Genomic DNA, 15610 nt, shown 5'->3' with positions numbered 1-15610 from the left:
GAAGAAAAATCGCAAAAACACATATAACCATTTTTGAGTTTTCTGATTGTACAAATTAATTGTTCACCTCTGGAGAATTTTTTTTCACATATATGTACTAATATAATTAGAAACAAATACCTCATTTTAAACTTCATACACACCATGTATGGGGTCCTTGTTTAAAGAAAAGTGGTTTTGAAATAGCAAAGATAGAGACGTTTGGAAATAGTGAACCTGTGTATATGTAGTAAATTATTTAATTTTAGAAAGTGCATCCACATGAATTTACGGAGAGGGCCGAGGTGACCTTGGTGAAGTATTATGCTGCACGTTCATATATGGCCTGAGTTTAAGAAGTGCTGATTATCCATGTCTTCCCTTGAAGACTATGCAAAGTGACTCTCTCTCTCTCTCTCTCTCTCTCTCTCTCTCTCTCTATATATATATATATATATATATATATATCCCAGTTCTGTTTTTTCGTAGGATGTTCCAATGTCCAAAAGCTTCTTTTGGGACACCTGAACTGTCCCAGTTTTTCATTCGTCACTGAAAATGCTTGGATTTTTTAAAATCACAAAATGTTTTTTCAAAAATCATTGCTATACTTTGTGTAGAATTTGCTTTGTGTTCACTGAGACAGTCCAGTGAAACTAATGTCCGGGGTGATGAGCAGGGTTTGGAGTGAAGATAAAAGTCAAATAGTCTCTACAATCAGTGCTGTTCTTTTGCTCAGAGAAAATGTTAACAACACTTGTTCACTATTTAATTATAAAATAGTTCAGACCATAAGTTGCTGGGGGAAAAAATCCTTCAGTCCAAGAAATTTCCGTATGTTGCTGTTGAGTCAGAAGCTGGCAGTGCTGACCCAGCACACTTAATGACCCTAAGTAGTGTTGTCATAATAGTTCCCCAGTTCTGGATTTTACAAATATGGTCACCACGAGACTATGGGCTTGTTGGAAATTTTCAATTTAAACATTTTAAACAGGAAATTGGGTTATTGACCAAACAATTTTTTCAGAGAAAGTTTCTGCTTTCTATGGAAAGTTTTTTTCGAAAAACTGAATGCTCAAAAAATCCAAAATTTTTGGCTGAAATAAAAGTTTTTGCTATTTCTGTTTCTGATGAATTCCCTCCCCCCATGTTAAATGTAGAGAAAAATGAAATTTTATATTTTCATCAAAATTTTCCATTGGAGAAAATAACACTTCTACTTCGAGTGATTGCTTATATCCATTCCAATATAGGTGAGTGCACGCCACCGTGCACTGGTTCCCGGAACTTTTTTCCCATTAGCAGACCCCGTAGGGTTGGCCTAGGCACCCCCCTGGAGTACCACGTTCATGCCGGAGTATATGAGGCACTGCCGATCCTGCGGGCCCTCAGTTCCTTCTTTCCGCCCGTGACGGTTACTGGAACGTCTCCTGCCTCTTGCGCACAGCAAGTAGCAATCCCCTTATTGACTGTGTTCATTGTTGCTAAGTAGTTTTAATAGTTAGGTTAACTAGTTAGTTAGCATTAGAATAAGAAGCCCTTAGGGGCTTAGGGCTGGGCCATGCCTTGCTCACCCGGCTTCAAGTCCTGCGCCGCTTGTGGCAAGCCCATCCCTGTGAGTGACCCTTATGAGCGCTGCCTCAGATGTTTGGGAGAACAGCACAGAAAGGACAAATGCAAGATTCGCAAAGCCTTCAAACCAAGGACCCAGAAAGAGCGGGGCGCTCAGCTGAAGGCCATTCTGATGGAGGCGGCATTCCGGCCGGACTCTGAACCGGCACGTTCCCCTATGGCACCGAGTGTCTCCTCGGTGCGGAGCGCTCCACCGGCACCGGAGTCGTTCCGCCACCACCAGTCGCCGGTGCCTAAGAAGAAGTGTCAAGGCACCGAGCGCCAAGGCTCCCCCGCACCGCCTGCACGGCCGGGGTTGAGCCAGGAGATGCCCCAGCCACGGCCAATTGAGCCTGCTCCGGTGCCGGCATCTCCATGCAGAGAGCCTCCCCCGACTCCTGGGGGTGGGGGGGAGCACCTCTGAAAGACCATCGACGCCGGAGGCGTACCATGCGGCACGGGCCCACCTGGCCATGCCAACGCCTCCGTCTCCCCCTCGGCCGAGGGTGCAGGGATTGGTGTCCTGGGGTAAACCCATGCTGGGTGCCTCCTGTGGGTGGTTGGGACCCCCATCAGGGGTGAAGTCTCCTCCCCCTCCCCCCCCAGACGGCCAGAGAGGGTAGAGCAGGTCGGCTCCTCTCTTAGCTTTTACTATGAGTCATCAAGCTCCTCCTCACTGCGGCACCGAGGACGGTCTACGGCACCGGAGGCTTCGTGTTCGAGGCGGCATCCATCTCAGTCAGCCTCACGCGGTACACATGGCTCCTGCACCCCGACATCGAGCCCTTCCCCACGGCACCGGTCCCGATCCCCGGGGTGGAGTCCGGTGCAGATCCTGGTGCCGAAGGACCTGGCACTGCCGGCGCAGCCTACCTCCACTCGTCGCTGATCACGCTCCTCGGAGTTGGGCTCGGCATTGCGACACCGTAGGCGGCACTGCTCCAGGTCCCCGAAGGGGAAGCGGCGCCGGAAGTCCTCGGCACCGAGACAGAGGTCGTCTTCCAGCTCGTCGAGCCGCACGTCTGCCCATCGGCACTGTTCAGGCTGGCACCGACGCTCACCGCCTTCGTCGGGGTCGTCGCGTGGCAAGTTCCGGGCAAGGACAGGCAAGAGCCGTGGACACCATCGGCACCGCTCCAGCGGGTCGGGGTCCCGCAAGAGCAAGTCTCGCCCCGAAGTGCTGCAGCAGGTACCGATGCCGGCACCGGGGTGGTTGGCAGGGCCCTGGAAGTGGCCTTACTGGGGCTCATGGGGGGCACAGATGGGGCAGGCCACTGTCTCTGTCCCACCATCAGTGGTGCAGCCAGTACCCCCCCTGTCGGGTTCCAATGCTGATAGCAGAGGATGCGGGACGGATAAAGCACAACAACCAATATGATTGCAAGCAGAATCGTTTATTCCATTTTGCTTTCCAGCTTATATACCTTTTAATTACCTTTGCTTACAATAATCACGCAATTGCTGATTGGCTATTATATGATTTCACCTGCTTCACACGGGAACAGCTTACATATTATTGGTAGCTTCTTAGCTCACACAACTATCTTGTTTATGACCTTGAATACTTTCTGCTATCTAGTGGATGGCAGCCAAGTCCCGGGAACTCGCCGCCAGTGAGGCGCCTGAGTGAAAGTGGCCACCTTCCAGCTCCCTGTAGGCAGCCTCACTTGACCCGGTGTCCACCACCAGGCCTGCTGTAAATTTCCACATCGGTAGCCATCAGGTCAGTGTATGGGTGATATATCCCCACACCCCCCCCCCCACCACAGAGCCAACAGGCTAAGGACCATTCCTCTGAGGAGGAAACAGACCCTGAGGAAGGACCCTCCATGGGGCCCCTTCCAGTATCCTCCTCCTCCAATGAGGTGGCCACCAGGGATCACAGGGCACCCCTCCCTGACTTCCGGGCCCACCAAGAGCTCCTTACGAGGGTAGCCAGCAATTTAAATATAGACCTTAAGGAGTTCTCTGAGGAGGAGGACCCCCTCTTTTGAGTGGCTGGATCGGCGGGACCATCAAGAGTGGTCCTCCTGGTACATGAGAGAGTCCTCAAACTGGCCAAGGCTCTCTGGGAAACCCCTGCCTCGGTTGCCCCCACATCAAAGGGCGCCGAGAAAAAATACTATGTGCTGCTGGAGGGGTTCGAATTTTTATACACGCACCCAGCCCTGGGGACCCTGGTGGTTGACGCGGCCAACCAAAAGGATAGGCAAGGTGGCCAGGGCACCACGCCTAAAAACAAGGATAATAAAAAACTAGACCTGTTTGGCCGCAAGGTCTACTCCACAGGGGCCCTGCAGTTGCGAATAGCAAACCACCAGGCACACTCATGGGTCGCTACAACCTGAACCTGTGGAACTCAATAAGGAGGTTTGCCGGGGGGTTGTCCCAGGACCAAGCGGCGGACTTTGCTACGGTACTGGAGGAGGGCGCCATGGTGGCAGCGGCAGCTTTGCAGACTGCCAGCGATGCCGCAGAGACCGCCAGCAGAGCCATGGCCTCCACGATTGCCATGCGAAGGTGCTCGTGGCTGCAGTCTTCAGGCGGTGCAGCAATCCACCCAAGACCTGCCCTTTGATGGGGCAGGCCTTTTCTCTGACAGGACGGATGAGAAGCTGCATGCCCTGAAAGACTCAAGGGCGAACCTCCGATCTTTGGGCCTTTACACCCATCAGGCCTCGAGGCGCCAGTCTCGGCCACAGCCCCAATGCCAGGTCCAACCAGCCCCTAGGTAGTCACCCAGACCGTCTCAGCCCCGTAGGGGCCGTGACAGGAACAGGGGGTTTGGGTGCCGAGACCGCTCGGGATCTTCTGCGGCCTCCTAGCAAGGGCCCCTTAGGCCCAATCCAAAAAACAGGTTTGAGGGTGCCCCCGGGGGTGGCACCAATACCCTTCTCCTGGATCCACACCTCCCATTTGCGGAGAGGCTCAGACCCTACTACACGGAGTGGCAAGCTATTATATCAGACCGTTGGGTCCTCAGTGTAGTCCTCAGGGGATATGCCCTCCAATTTATGGCTTTCCCCCCAGATTCCCCCCCACTCCGTCTGTCTTCAGGGACCCCTTTCACGAGCAACTCCTTTTGCAGGAGGTCGATTCCGTCCTCCTCCTGGGGGCGATGGAAGCAGTTCCGCCACAAGAAATAGGGAGGGGATTTTACTCCAGGTATTTTCTCATCCCCAAAGCAAAAGGGGGTCTGAGACCCATATTAGATCTCCACTGATTGAACAAGTTTATCAGGTGTCTCAGGTTTTGCATGGTCTCCCTAGCCTCCATTATCCCTGCTCTGGATCCAGGAGATTGGTATGCCGCCATCGACCTGAAGGATGCGTACTTTCACATTTCCATCCTTCCCAGCCACAGGTGCTTCCTCAGGTTTATGGTAGCTGGCTGCCATTACCAGTTCTCGTCCCTGCCCTTTGGCCTCTAGTCCGCCCTCAGAGTCTTTACAAAATGCATGGCGGTGGTGGCGGCCCACTTGCACCGCAGAGGGGTGCAGTTCTTCCCCTACCTGGACGACTGGCTGATCCGTGGCACGTCCAGGGTCCACGTTCGGAACAGCCTGTCCCTCACCTGCGCGACATGCACCAGACTGGGGCTGCTCATAAATGAGCAGAAGTCCACTCTCACCCCAGTGCAGCGCATAGATTTCATCGGGGCCACCCTGGACGCTACCCAGGCCAGAGCCTTCCTCCCACAGCATCCTTTCGAGGCGATGGCCACCATAATCGCCCACTTACACAGGTCCCCCACGACGACAGCCAGGCACTGCCTGCAGCTGTTGGGACACATGGCGGCACGTACATACGTGGTGAGGCTGGCTCGCCTCAAACTCAGGCCTCTCCAAGCGTGGTTGGCCTCAGTGTATGCACCAGCCAGGGATTCCTTGAACAGGGTGGTCACGGTTCCCCCACAGGTCCTGACCTCCCTGAACTGGTGGAGGATCCCCAGGGAGGTACTGAGAAGGGTTCCGTTCTGGGATCTGGCTCCATCTGTCACCCTAATCACGACGCATCGGATGTGGGGTGGGGGGCCCACATCAGCACCGACCTGAGCACCCAAGGTCTCTGGTTGGAGGAGGAAAAGAGCCTCCATATCAACGTCCAGGGGTCAGGGCAGTATGGCTGCCCTGCAAAGTGTTCCTCAGGTTCCTGAAGGACAGAATGATGCAGGTCCTCATGGACAACACAGCGGCCATGTTCTATATGAACAGGCAGGGGGGAGTGCGCTCCTCAGCCCTTTGCCAGGAGGCCATTCGAATTTGGGACTTTGCGGTGAGGCACAACTTCCATATATCTGCCTCTCACCTCCCGGGGTTCAGGAACGACGAGGCGGACTGCCTCAGCAGGTCGTTTCTACCCCGACAAGATTGGTCACTACACCTGGAGGTGATAACTTTTATTTTCCACAAGTGGGGTGTTCCCCAACTGGACCTGTTCACGTCATCCTGGAACAGGAAGTGCCCGAAGTTCTGCTCACTTCAGGGTCGTGAGCCGGGCTCCATCTCCAATGTGTTCTTCATAGACTGGACAGGGGCCCTCATGTTTGCGTTTCCCCCCATTTCGCTGCTCCTCAAAGTCCTCTTGAAAATCAAGAGGGACAAAGGGGACCTGATACTGATCGCCCCAGCCTGGCCGAGACAGCATTCTGTCCTTCGCCCCGCCAGTGCTGCTCCCGAAGCGTTACGACCTGCTCTCCCAGGACCAGGGTTGCCTGCTGCACCCGGATCTGGACTCCCTCCACCTGACGGCCTGGAGGGTCTGTGGCTGACGGAGGAAGAGAGTCTGCTCGGCTCAGGTCCAACAGATTCTGCTGGGCAGCAGAAAACCTTCCACTCAGATTGTATACCGGGCCAAGTGGAAGCGGTTTACCTGTTGGGCGGAGTCCCGGGGTATCCCACCTAGCTGCTTGCCTATACAGGCGATCCTGGAGTATCTGCTCCACCTAAAGCTCCCGGGTTTGGCGCTAGCATCCCTGAAGGTGCACCTGGCGGCCATCTCGGCCTTCTACCAGCCGATGGAGGGGCAGTCATTGTTTTCCCACCCTATGTCAGTGAAGTTCCTCAAAGGGGTGGAGAGGCTATACCCGCAGGTCCGTGACCCGGTGCCTCCCTGGGACTTGAAGCTGGTCCTCGCCAGACTAACGGGATCCCCTTTCGAGCCCATGGCTACATGCCCGCTGCTTGTCCTCTTGTGGAAGCTAGCCTTCCTGGTGGCCATTACATTGGCTAGGAGGGTCTCCGAGATAAGAGCTTTAACCTCGGAGCCCCCCTACACCGTCTTTTATAAAGACAAGGTGTGGCTGAGACCCCACCCGGCCTTCCTGCCTAAGGTGGTGTCCCAGTTCCATTATAACCTCCATTATATCTTCCTCCCCATGTTCTTTCCAAAACCACATGGGTTGGAGGAGGAGCGGAGATGGCACTTGCTGGACGTGAGACGAGCCCTGGCCTACTACATTGAGAGGACGTGGCCGTTCTGGAAGTCTACGCAGCTGTTCGTGGTGGTGGTGGACCGGATGAAGGGGTCACCTGTCTCCACCCAGCGCATCTCCACCTGGATCGCTGCCTGCATTAGATGCTGCTATGATCAGGCGAAGGTACCGCTTCCAGGAGCTGTGTCTGCGCACTCAACCAGAGCCCAGGCCTCGTCGGCGGCCTTCCTGGAACGAGTGCCCTTGCAGGACATCTGCAAAGCAGCCACCTGGTCATCGGTCCACACCTTTATGTCCCACTACGCCATCGTGCAGCAGGCAAGAGAGGACGCGGGGTTCGGCAGGGCCGTGCTGATGAGAGCAGCTCACTGATGACTCCAACCCACCTCCAAGGTATGGCTATTTAATCACCTATATTGGAATGGATTTGAGCAATCACTCGAAGTAGAAAACAAGGTTACTTACCAGTAACTGTTGTTCTTCGAGATGTGTTGTTCATATCCATTCCACACCCACCCTCCGTTCCCCCTGTCAGAGTCGGCAGAAAGAAGGGACTGAGGGCCCGCAGGGTCGGCGGTGCCTCATATATTGCAGCATGAACGTGGTACTCCAGGGGGCACATAGGTCGACCCTACAGGGTCTGCTAAGGGGAAAAAAGTTCCGGGAACCAGTGTACGGTGGTGTGCATTCACCTATATTGGAATAGATATGAGCAACACATCTCGAAAAACAAGAATTAATGGTAAGTAAGCTTGTTTTTGTTTTTTTTTTAACCCAATTCTACTATGGAATTCTCAGTCCCTCTGAAAATGAGACTCAGTTTCTAAATAGTCCATATTTTTTGCTTAGATCAGCACCATTTTCCTTCCACGGTAACTGTCTTAATCTTTTTTACTTATCTCTTGGGCAGGGTGTTAGAACATTTTAAAGCCACTTGTAAGTGGTGATGTGCAAAATATATAAAGGTTGAATAAATTGTGGGGTCTAAGCACCATACTTTGCAGCTTAAGGGAGCAGTGACTGGGTGCTTGAAGGAGGAAGTCCATTCTTCTAATCTGAATAGTTCTGATCTCTCTTGATTTTTTTTGAAGGCCAACCAAATTTGGGCTGGCTAATGCATAGTTGACTGACCACGTGACAATATGTGGTGCTCTAGCTATTTCGCGTTCCCTATTTATTGCACTCTGCCAGCAACTTTTGTCTCCTGATATCATCACGTTTTAATTTATTGGCAACTTTTTTCTTTTTGTAGTCAGCTGAATCCTGTACTCTCTTTAGATTTCACTCTTCCAGAGGAGAGGCTAATGTTATTTCATGGTTTCTGTTTTTGTCTTAAAGTTTTGATTTCAGGCCTCACAATAACAGAAGATATTACTAAAGTTCAAGAAGTATTATTTTTGGAATCCAAGGTCCCTGATTCAGGTTCCCCCCCCCGCGCTATGGATTTCTCCCAGATAATAATAATCTGTTTGATTGTTACTTATCTGGGGTGAAATCCGGACCCAACTGAAGTCAATGGCAAAGTTCCTAGTGAGTTTAGTGGGGCCAGGATTTCATCGTTCGTTCTTTTTCTGTATTTTGTCCACGACAGACTTGCAGTTTTAGATTTTCAAAATTTTGAGGGGGGTCAGACTGATACACTAAGAAGTTCATTACATATATTACACATTTCAAATCAGGATATCCCAATATATTTTCTTTGTCCCGTGCCTTCTCCCTTCAGAGTTGAGTGTAAGATTGTGCTCTTAGGACTGCATAGTAAATTGTATGTAACTTTTGCTGTTCTCTATTGATTGACAGCTGAGATGGGGGAAGGATCCTTGGTAGTTTGGAAATGGCTGGGGACTGAAAGGGAGCAGGCCACATGCGATCAAAAAGAATTGGATGCATGTAAATTAGTTTAAAGTTGGAAAACTCACAAATGGAAAAGCTTGGGGATATGCTCACTTTAAGGGTAACTTTTTTGAGATGAGGCGACCAGATCTGCACACAAATGAAGCCCACAGATGACAAAATGTGTATCACTTACCTTTATTTGTTTGTTGTTACTTATACTCTGTAAAAACTGATACAACTTTTAAATTATGTATATTTTAAAAAATCATAGCCTGGAATGAAAAAAGAAAAAGTTAAGGTCACTTTTGTACATATATAATATTTTCTAGTCCTGATTTCCTTTTTTATTTTGGGAATACTGTTTTATTAGTTCAAAAACAGGAAAGAGAGCTCACGTTGTATAATGTAAAGATATACTTACCGGTAGTCCACAGACAAGGCATAAGATGTAATGTGACTTGGATGCCAGTAAAAGCACGAACAATACAAAAAATGTTAAATAACACTAATAAGAGAATAGACTTTTCATGAAACATTAGAATTTAATTTATATTCCTCTGTGAAGCAAAGATCAGTGGGTATAATCATCAGAGTTGCTTTTAGGGCATATGAGAGTGAGTCCCAGGAAAGTATCTGCTACTCAATGTTGAGGATTTCCACAATTTGTGAATAATCCTGTCTTGGGTTTCATGAACTGTTTTGACAGTTATTTTATATTCTGTGAAGAGCTTATTCTATTTTCCCATAAGTATCTCATTGAAATCTGTACGTGCTTTTTATGCTCTGTCTCCTGTCACAGTCCCCAGACACACCAAACTTTAAAGGGTGGATCCTTCAACTTGTTAAACATGGAACCATGCAATCAACAGAGCTCTGCATGGGGCACAGATTTCCACCTGTGTCCTTGAAGTTGCAGAATTGGGGCCTTACGATCTTGTAATTTGCAGACAAAGCATCTCTTTTAGATGCCTGAGAGCTCAGAACTGCTTCAAGTGGAGAGAGAGAAAACCTGTTAGTTTCCTATATTCGTGTGTTTATAAAATGCCTCAACTGAAGATCTAGAGAGAGCCTGGGTTGAGGAAGATCAAAAGAGAAATTATTCTTCAAAGGAAGGTAGACTTGGTGATCCAAAATATCAGAAAGGCAGCAGAGTTATAAGGAACTGAAAACAGGCTCTTAGAGTAGGAAGCATTGGGAAACCTTAATAATATGCGATGCAAGCACCACCTAAAATTTAGGGCCTCATCTAAAGACCACTGAAATCAGTGGAAAGACTCTGTTGACTTCAGTGTGCTTTGGATCAGGTATTTCAAAACTATTTTGTTGCCTTTTATCACGTTTGCATTTTGTTTGTAAACAGTGGGCTAATGGTGAATCAGTCAGTTAATGGTTGCACTGAAAAACCTATGCATTTGGAACCTTCCTCAACTACTTATTTTCTCATAAAGCCTTCTTTATAAAAAAGTGTTGCTAAAAAGTTAGTGGTGAGAAAACATATTTTACATTAAGGTCTGAAACCTGCAATTACGTAAGCTCAAATATAACTTTAGTCTTTTGGATAGTCCCATTGACTTCAGTGGGACTATCCATGTGAGTTAAGTTGCTTGAGTGTTTGCAGAATCAGGCCCTTGGTAATGTAAATTATTTATGTTAAATTAATATGTATATATAGTGGCTGATTCAGCCAGAAGTTATGTGCAAGTTTTACAGAATTTCCTGTAGGTTGCTGCTATACTGTATTTTTATTAAAAATCAGACCAACTGGAAATATTAATCAACAGTTATCCCTGGTGAGTGGCTACAGTGCTGTTTGTTTTTCCAGTATCATAAATTAATTGATCAGTGAAAAAAAAATTAAATGTTTAAAAATGTAGTCAGAAATAGCCTAAAAACAATTAATTATAATAATATTCCCAGGTCTTTAGTGGCCACCATAGAAGTCACCTCTTTTGGCCCTAGGACAGTAGAAGTATGAAGAGAACACATCAGATGACACTGTTGACAAGCCAGGAGATGTGAAAATGGAACTCTAAATTAATAAGATACATTGTATTGTACCTAGACTTTGGTTAATGCAGTCTTTTACACAAAAGCAATACTACTTAGGAACTACCTCTTTTTAAATTTTGGATTGCTTTGACTAAAGTGGCAATTGTTAACAGTTTATGAGACAAGTAGCCTATCAGAAAGCCAGGGTCACGTACGGGTGAAGAGTTTACACGTAGGTAAGCCAAGTGCTAACTCCTTTTTGGAATTTTGGAACTCTTGATTAGTAAACTGAGTTTCTTATCTAAACAAGTCTGATTGAATCTGTGTAGCATTGCGGTGTCTGTTGCCATGGTGCTAGAATCTTCGTGACATTTCCCAACATTCCGACTGCTTTCTGATCATTCTTGAGCCCTAGATTGTCTGATCTCTCTCACAAGTTGGCTTCATTGCTAATGAGAGTAATCGTAACTAGTTCCAAATTTAATATATTCTGACAGCTCTGTGGTTGAGATTGGTTTAAGTTTATGAAAAACTGGCCAGTTAAAGTAAATCATGCATGTGCTGGTCACAGAGGAGTGACCATCTGATGATGTTGGTATGGTCTTGTTTAGCACTTTGTTATAAGAACTATGAGAAAGTTAATTAGGACTTCTTTCTGAACAGTAGGGGGCAGTGTTTAAAAGGACAACACTGGCAGAGTGTTATTTCCAAATCAAAGTGCTGGGATTTTTTTGTTTGTTTTTATTTTTTTTTTTAACTCAGAACTCTCTGAGGGAAAATCTGCTTGTCTTTTATGAGATTTCGGGTTTGATTCTTGATTTGTCCTTATGATAAAACAAATTACTCCCATAATTACCTGGCTATTAATTTAAAAAAAGTTTTACTCTATATATTAGATTTATAGTCTGAATTTGCTTGCTTTTCTCTAAAGGTGTTTTGGAACTGTAGCTTTCCTTATTTTCTGCCTTCCAATTGCCTCTTTTTATTCTTCTTTTATTCTTTTCACTGCATCATGTCTAGGTAGTTTCTCTGCTGTTTTAGTGGCAGTATGAGAGCTCTCTTAAGTGTCCCCTTCTTTAGTGACCATAGCTCCACTGATACTCCTGGGAGATCCTAGTATGGTAACAGCTAGGATTTATTATTATTGTTAGTTAATTATTTGTATTATAGTTGTAGATAAAACGTACTGTGCAGATATATAGGAAAACACAATCTGTGCCGAACTGCTAACAGTTTAAGGCTCTGATCCTGCAAACAGTTATGTATGTCAGAATATGACACTGCTCACATGGTTAAAGTTATTCATATGCATAATTGTTGGCAAGGTTGTGGCCTGAAAAGACAAAAAAACTAGATAAAGAGTCAGGGAAAAAGATACAGCTTATAAGCAAAGTGCTTAAGGTGATTATAGGTAAATGTCTTGTAATTATAAATGGATGCCAGACTGGAACTGATATATCCACAACGTTTTGTTTTTGACCTAGAGATTCTATAAGATTTCTAGATTTCTTAAGATGGCCTCCATTTCTCCACCAACAATAATTGCTAAATCTCATACCACCCATGGATACTGACATTTCAGATAAATCCATGGTATAGCAAAATAGTTTTTCACTCCCATCCTGTTTGTTAAACTAAATGTTATTTAGCTAGCACAAAAGACCAATGTTTGGTATAGTCTAACACATCCTGTTGTGTTCTAATAAATTACAAAGCTACTATGAGTGGTTATAATATAATTTTCATGAATGTCCTATTTTGTCTCTAATATTTTGACAACAGATAAAACAACCACAATAATCTTTGGGCTGTTTTGGGTAACACTAGACAAAGTGTTTGTAGAATCCTTCAGTTCATTAACTAACCATGATGGGATATGTGGAATTGCTTCAGATTGGAGCCTGTTTGTAGCCTCCTTTTTCCCAGAAGATGCTAGTTTATGAAATAGTACATAACTTGGAATGCCTATGTTTTTTTTTTTTCTGGTAAGCTTGTTATCTCTAGATAGCGAGGTAGGGGTAGATCTGCAGCTGGTGAAAATTTGCATGGATAGCTTCTTCGTTAAGCTCTTGCCACTTTTCTGTGGGGCCAGACTAGATGGCGGCAGCAACAGGCATATTTAAGAAGCAACAGAATCTAATACAATAATAATGGGTGACTTTACTCACCTATACATAACCAAGCCTATTTTCACTACAGGGCACCATTTAGAGAAGTAATTCCTTGACACCTTCATTGATTATTTCTTGGAACAGCTAGTTCAGAAACACTCAAGAGGAGAACTTACTCTTGATTTAGTCCTAAGTATTGAAGTTGGTTCAAGCAACAACTATAGTTGAGCAACTAAATACATGTGACCACAAAAAAGTTAAGTTGAAGATGTCCATGACTGGGGCCATGTCTACACTGCCGAGGGAAGTTGACTTACTTTAAGTCAACTTTCAGCAGCCGATTTTTAGAAGTCGCAGCAGCATGTACACACTATGCTGTTTGCACAGGTCTCGTGCGTCCACACTCACCACGCTTATTTCAACTTTCAAAGCAGTGCAATATGGGTAGCTATCCCACAATGCAACTGCCGCAGTGGCTGTTGGGATGAGTGTCATCGTCCCATGATGGCAATGCTGCTTCTCCCTCCCTTCTTCCCCAAACAAACAGGAAAAGTATTTTTGCGCCTTTTTGTTACTCCCCATGCTCGCCATTGCTGCAGAGACATGGAGCCAGCTCAACTCTGTACTATTATCGTGAGCGTCACAAATACTACACGGCTTATCCTTGAGTATTTTCGAAGTAGAGCAAGAAGCCGAAGCACAGACAACAGCGATGCCACTGAGGCTGCCCTGCTACAAGCCATTGAGCAGAACAATTCCTGATTGCTGCAGGCTGTAATGAATAATCTGCAGTCCGTGGAGCTCTGGTTCTGGTCCAGGGAAACAAGCACAGACTGGTGGGAGCGCATCGTTAAGCAGCTGTGGGATGATGATCAGTGGCTGCAAAACTTTCATATGCAAAAGGCAACTTCCCTGGAACTGTGCTCGGAGCTGGCCCCGTCCCTGAAGTGCGTGAACACTCGCTTGAGACAAGCTCTGACGGTGGAGAAGAGAGTCGCCATCGCTCTCTGGAAGCTGGAAACCCCTGACAGTTACTGCTTGGTTGGGAAGCAATTTGGAGTCGGTAAATCTACAGTGGGCATCGCAGTGATTCATGTATGCATTGCCATCAATAGACTTCTGGTATGAAGGATAGTGACTTTGGGAAATGTGCAGGACATAGTGGAGGGGTTTGCCACGATGGGGTTCCCAAACTGCGGGGGGGGGGGGACGACACATCCCTATCTTAGCACTTGCCCACCTAGCAACCGAGTGCATAAACCGCAAGGGGTACTTTTCCATGGTTCTGCAGGGCCTTATGGATCACAGGGGTTGTTTCACTGACATCTATGTGCGGTGGTCTGGGAAGGTGCATGATGCGCGTGTATTTTGGAATTCAGGGCTGTTCTCTAACATGCAGGCAGACGCTTTTTTCCCCGACCAAAAAATTCACATCGGGGGTGTGGAAATGCCCATAGTGATCCTGGGGGATCCTGCTTACCCCTTGCTGCCTTGGCTAATGAAGCCGTACACCGGTCACCTTGACAGTGACAAGGAGTGTTTTTATAACAGGTTAAGCAGTTGCAGAATGGTTGTAGAATGTACCTTTGGCGTTTAAAGGGTAGATAGAGGAGTCTCCTCACTAGGCTGGACATGAGTGAGAAGAACCTCCCTTCTGTGATATCTGCTTGCTGTGTTCTTCATAATGTGTGTGAAGCGAAGGGTGAGAGGTTCCCCCAGGGTTGGGCTGTGGAGGCAGAAAGACTGGCCGCCAATTATGAGCAGCCAGATGCCAGCACTACGCTGAGAGTGAACTGTGGAGCACTTTGCATTAGGGAAGCTTTGAAAACCAGGTTCTGCAATGAGATGCAGGACTGATTTCTGTTCCTGTATATTGTTTGCCTTTGGTGAATATCCCCCTCCCCCCCCATTGATATCTGTATGTGCCAAATCCCTCCCAAATAAGATATGATTTAATAAAGAAATGTGTTGAAATGATGCAAACTTTTATTTATGAACATTCAAGTCATGGGGGAAGGGGGGAGTGTCCATTCACTGTCTCAAGGAGTAGGGTGGGTAGCTTGCAGGCCAGCTGTCAGCGTGTCGGCCGCTGCTTTCTGCTCACCTCCACCAGGGTGGAGGTGAGCATGTACTGCAGCCTGGCCAGTCTCCTTGGAGACCTGTTGGGGGCGGGGGAGGGCCAAGGCAGCAAAGCCCTCGGTTGAGGAGCATTATGGGGGGCTGCAGCGGGACTCTGTCCTGCCTCCGCTCCTCCTGAAGCTCCACAAACTGCCGCAGCATGTCTGCCTGGTCCTGCATGATTCACAGCATCTCCTGTGTGGTACTGCGATCATGTTCCATCATTTCTCTGCGACTCTCCCTGTCCATGTCCATATTCTGGGACACGGTGAGCCGCCACGCTCTGAGCTCTGTCTCTGCGGCTGCTGAGGCATTCATAATCTTGCCAAACATGTCATCTCTGTTTTTTTTTTTTCCTCTTTCTAATCTGCAATAGTCTTTTCGTGGTGTTTCTTGAGGGTGGGGCTAAGGCCGAGGTTTCTACAGAATGAAAGAAAAATAACAAGGTAGCCACTGTTAGCAGAGTGAAGAAAATGATACAATTGCAACAATGTAGACAATAATCCCCATGCAGTGCACAGGGCAAACACAGA

The 15610-nt window shown here is 47.3% G+C and overlaps 1 protein-coding gene across 6 annotated transcripts in view; it reads left to right on the top strand.

Annotated features, from left to right (window-relative positions):
• Nucleotides 1–15610, top strand: part of SUGCT (succinyl-CoA:glutarate-CoA transferase) — a 430017-nt gene that overhangs the window by 22038 nt on the left and 392369 nt on the right. The window lies entirely within an intron of this gene.

This window comes from Emydura macquarii, unplaced genomic scaffold, assembly GCF_026122565.2.
Source record: "Emydura macquarii macquarii isolate MOO-44397 ecotype Brisbane River unplaced genomic scaffold, CSIRO-AGI_Emac_v2 contig_1263, whole genome shotgun sequence".
In the NCBI taxonomy this organism is placed as follows: Eukaryota; Metazoa; Chordata; order Testudines; family Chelidae; genus Emydura; species Emydura macquarii.
The sequence above is the reverse complement of the archived record's forward strand: the minus strand, read 5'-3'. Positions and strand labels throughout refer to the sequence as shown.